At 43.6% G+C, this 5,180-nt stretch overlaps 1 long non-coding RNA gene across 1 annotated transcript; it reads left to right on the top strand.

Moving 5' to 3' along the window:
• Positions 1–1,149: 1,149 nt before the first annotated feature.
• On the top strand, positions 1,150–4,976 carry LOC141578815 (uncharacterized). The gene is made up of 3 exons (XR_012509514.1): positions 1,150–1,291; positions 1,744–1,830; positions 4,575–4,976. It is a non-coding gene; the product is annotated as an uncharacterized LOC141578815 (long non-coding RNA).
• Positions 4,977–5,180: the final 204 nt, after the last annotated feature.

Below are 5,180 nucleotides of genomic sequence, written 5' to 3'. Positions count from 1 at the left end.
AGCTGCGTTTGAGGAATTCTGAAAAAACATTCGGATGACAACATGGTATTTCTGCTTTATTTATTTATTAACAATAATTTATGTTTTGTTTATTCTGCACCAAACACTGTTCTAAACAGTCTAAGAATATATTAAGTTACTCAATTCTCATAACTATGAGTAGGTTCTATTCTTTCCATTCTCAGATAAGAAAACTGCAGTACATAGATTATGTGACTTGCCCAAGGTCATACAGATTGTAAGCCACGGAGTTGGGATTTGAATTTATCCTGGCTCCAAAGTCTGAACTATTACACAAGACCAAGATTTAGTTTTCAGTATTTAAGTTTATCTTTCTGGGATGGGCTTTTCCCCAGCATTCTCAATTTTGGTTTTACATAGACACAACCAACACCATGCTTAGTGAGAGTCATACTTATTTCTTGCAATCTTGCAATATAGTAATTATTTTTACCCAGCTTCACGGAAAAGTTAGGGCCCAAGAAGGTAAATTCGAAGTTGTAGATTTTGTTTTACAATCAATTCTGCCCCAAGGCTCCTCTTCAAGTATTTCTCTTTCCAACACAGCAGGCCAGTGCTGGACTAGGCCTGACGGTTACAATGAAAAGGGGGCTGCAAGGCGGAGTGGGCTGGAGCGCCGAGGTTCTGGGACCCACTGATCCTTGGCAGTCCCACCTAGACACCCGCCACCTTTCTCCAGTCTAAGTAAAATAGGGGAGACAAACCAATAGTGTGCTTTATTGTAGTTGGGGCTAATTGGGACCTCTCCCGCCTCCCCCACCCTGGGTTGCGACCTCTACATCCTAGCCACACCTGAAGCCCCACCATCCTACCGTGTGCCTGGCGCACCCTTCACCACCTCCTCTCTTGCTCTGCGCCCTACCCTTGTCTGTGCTTAAAGAGATGTCCACGTCAAATGAGGAAATCGTTGCTCCGAAGGCCCAATAAATAGCTGGGCTTCCGTCTGAGTACTAGGCCAAGCGGCTCCCACCGTCTGCCGCGTTCCACAGTCCGGCAGGGAGGCAGATTTCCAGCTCCTCGGGGCCAGATGGATCACTAACGCCGCATCTTTTCCGCCCCTCGGACCACCCGGATGCACCCGGACTGTCTTCGCGCCTGCGCAGATCGCGGGGGCGCGGCGATGATGGTTGGGGCGTGGCCTCAGTGGGAGGTGTGGGGCGGTGCGGGGCAGCGACGCAATGCGCCTCTAGTAGCGGGTGTGTTCGCGCCCTCGCTCTATAGCTTCTGGGTTCTGTTTCCACAGTTACAGCGGCACGAGGCAGTATCCCAGGTAAGGTCCCCGTAAAACTGAAACATGAAACCTGAAGGACTGACGGCTGCAGGGCTTCGAGGAACAGGGAAGCAGGGACTAACTCCGAGCTCGCTGGAGGACTGGCCTGCCCCGTGCGTGCCCCTCTTGCGGCTATGGTCACCTCTGCCCCACGATTCCCCTAGGATGCTATCCCGACCACAAGCTCCCTTCGAACTCACGACTGTCCTGGACTCCCAACACCCCTCCCCCTATCTCGCCCAGCTCCTGACCTCACTCTTCTCTGTCCTGAAGTCGCCAAGATGCAGCTGTTTGTCCGCGCCCGGGAGCTGCACACTCTTGAAGTGACCGGCATAGAGACAGTTGCCCAGATCAAGATAAAGATAATAGAGTATCCCTGAGCCACCCTCCTTTTGCCAGTCCTCCTGTGGCTTCCTCAGAGAACACTCGTGACTTTCTCTTTTCCTTCCTAGGCCCAGGTAGCCTCCCTGGAGGGCCTCACCCCGAAGATAAGGTCGTGCTCCTGGCAGGTTCTCCCCTACAGGATGAAGCCACTTTGGGTCAGTATAGGGCAGAAGCCCTGACTACTCTGAAAGTGATCGCATGCTAGGAGATGAGTGGGGCTACAGAGGTCCCAAACTGGTGCCCAGGGGCTATTCATGACTTACTTTGTTTGCCCTGCACGGTGTCTAACATTTTTTGTTTTACTTTACAATATCTAAAATTCAGCTTGTTTTGTGTTAAAATTGAAAGTCTGGCTTCAAAAATTGAGATGATCTGATAACAGTGACCTGTGTTCCCATATGCCAACAATCTGCCCTTGACTAATGGCTGCTCCCTTTGAAAAGCTCTACAGTTTGCTACAGTCCCCACTCCTCCCTGTTACTTCTCAAAACCATTTATCATCAGGTTTGTGCTGTTGTTTCTGTTACAGTAAAGAAAAGTGAACTCTCTTTTTGTACCTATGTCTCTATCAAAAGTGGAGAAAGGAAAGCTGGATCAAGAACATCAAATGTTTCAAGAAAAGTGGGAGTGAGCATATTTCTTTGTGGAAGTAAAGAATAGCCCAGTGTATTTAATATGTAACCAAACTTTGTCTGTGTCAAAAGGATACAACTTAAGACACCACTATGAAACAAACCATAGTAAGAATTTTGACTGGTATATAGAAAAGATGTGTGATGAAAAACTTAATGGGTTTTAAAAAGGACTAAGCTTTCTACAGCACTTATCATCAAATGCGTATGAAGTAAGTGATGCTGCAGTGAAATGCAGTTACATAATAAGTGAAAAAATTGCCCAGGCGTGAAAACCTTTTACAGATGGTGAGTTTATAAAAGACTGTTTACTGAGTGCAGCTAAAATCATGTGTCCCAAACAGAAACAAGTATTTGCAAACATAAGTTTAACTGGAAACACTGTTGCTCAACGAGTAAAAGATATGACTGAGAACTTAGAAATTGCAAGAAAAAGTGAAATCATTTATGACGTTTCCTACTGCAGTCGATGAGAGCACATATAAAAATAATATGAGCCAGTTAATTATATTTATCCGTGGTGTTGATGAAAATTTTGACATCACTGAAGAACTTTTGGATATGGTACTTATGACAGACCCAGCATCTGAAAATGACTTATTTTTGTATGTTGAGTAAAGTCTCGAAAAGCTTAATGTTGACTGGTCAAAATTAGTGAGTGTGACCACAGATGGTGCCCCCTGCCATGGTCTGTGATAACACTGGACTTGTTGCAAACCTTAAATCCAAGGTCAAAATGTTTCGCAAGCATATAGAACTTAAATCCGTTCACTGCATTATTCATCAGGAATTGTTTTATGCTAAGAAATTAAAACTAGAACATGTCATGGATGTAGTCATTAACAGTGAACTGGATACACTCCTGTGGCTCCAACCACAGATAGTTCAGTGCTTTCCTTGAGGAATTGGGTGTACAATATGGTAATCTCCTTTACCATGCAAAGGTAAAGTGGCTTAGTCGTGGCATGGTACTAAAGAGATTTTTTGAATTGACTGAAGAGATAGATTTGTTCATGTCATCCAGGGGCAAATCCCTACCCCAGCTCACCAATGAAGATTGGATCAGAGACCTGGCCTTTTTGGTTGACATTACAAACCATCTAAACATTTTGAATGTTTCTCTGCAAAGACGCTCACAGGTAGTTACACAACTGTATGATGCAGTTTGCTGTTTGCTAGCAAAGTTAAGTCTTTGGGAAACTCATTTGACAGTAAATAATCTGGCTCACTTTCCTTCACTGAAGTCAGTTTCCAGAAATGAAAGTGATGGCTTAATCAATATCCCCAAAATGGTACAGTTGAAGATTGAGTTCCAAAAAAGGTTCTTTGATTTCAAACATTATGCAAATGAACTTACATTGTTTAGCTCACCCTTCTCAGTTAACACAGGTAGTGTTAATGAAGACTTACAAATGGAAGTTACTGAGCTGCAGTGTAATACAACGCTGAAAACTAAGTATGGTGACATTGGAATACCAGAATTCTACAAATACCTCAGGAAGAGTTACCCTAGATATAGAAACCATTGTGCAAAGATTCTTTTCCATGTTTGGAAGCACCTATGTCTGTGAACAGCTGTTTTCTGTTATGAAGTTGAGTAAAACCAAATTTAGCTCCCAGTTAAAGGATACAAGATTAAATCAGTTCTACACATTGCAACTTGAAATATGAGACCAGATATTGACATCTTGGTTCAGAAAAAAAGGTGCCAAGTTTCTGGTTCCAAGTCAAAGGAGTAACAGATTATGAGAGACTATTTTAATAATTAAAGATTTCTACTTTTCAATGTGGATTTCTAAATTTTACCTTTGAAATATCTAATATTATAAACTTTGTATATTATGTGCTTGCACTGTGTTCAATAAAAAAGTAAGCCTGGGTATTTTTTGTTTTTTTTCCGGGATATGACTGACCTGTTGTACTTGTTTTTGTAACCTACTTGGCTATTCAGCTTTACTTTGAGACTTCTGCTTAATGGAGTGAGTTACCATAATTAGTGTTTATGTTTTTCTGCTTGTCTCGAGCCTTGAGCAAAATGTGCCTGAGCTGTAGAATTTCTGTGAATGTTTGAGCCAAGTTGTGCCAGTTTCAATTTCTTGCCTCTCAGCTTCACTTTTATCCTTTATTATCTGCTCTCCAAAAATGGATCTGGGCCTTTAAATTTCTTTCCTTTGACAGCTGGTATGATGACAGCTTTGTCAGTGGGGGGCACAGGAGACACACTGCAAAAGAAAGGAGTTTTCCTTCTTGGTTTGCTCCCTTGGCAGGTTCCTGCAGTGCAGGTGGCGTGTCCAGCACCAGGCTCCTGCAGTGCCCAGCAGTCAGATCACCCAGGAACTGGCGGCTTCTCCTGCTTCCTGCTCCTGGCAGTTATGTACTGGAGTCCTGCTGAGACACCTCCCCATGAGCAGATTCCCTTCATACCCTAGAGGGCAGATTTCCAGCAAATTCTGCCAGTGTAACACTAAAGCAGTTTCTCTGCTGTTCCATAAACCTGAACCATGCCCTCTCCAACAAGGTCTGGGTTTTAGCCCTGGGGTGGGGAACCCCTTCCTTGGGCACCTACTGCAGTCCTGGGGGTAGTATCTGCTCCATATACCTGCTATTTTGTTAGCATTTTTCTTATTCCTGCTATAGTTAATTCTTTATATTAAATCTTCCCTGTTCAAGTTGCTTTGTGTTTTCTCTCTCCTGAATGTACCCTGACAGATTCAGGCCCTATTTCTTATCTGTCTTGGGATTCCCCCAAAATAAGAATATTTGGATTCTGGGCAACAAAGAGGACTTTGCCTTTGCCTTTAACTGGGTCAGCAGGTCACCTAATGGAAAACAGATGTCTCTGGGACGCTTAACACTTAATTAGGCATACAAAC

This window comes from Camelus bactrianus, chromosome 10, assembly GCF_048773025.1.
Source record: "Camelus bactrianus isolate YW-2024 breed Bactrian camel chromosome 10, ASM4877302v1, whole genome shotgun sequence".
Lineage (NCBI taxonomy): Eukaryota > Metazoa > Chordata > Mammalia > Artiodactyla > Camelidae > Camelus > Camelus bactrianus.
This window is presented reverse-complemented; position numbering and strand designations above follow the sequence as displayed.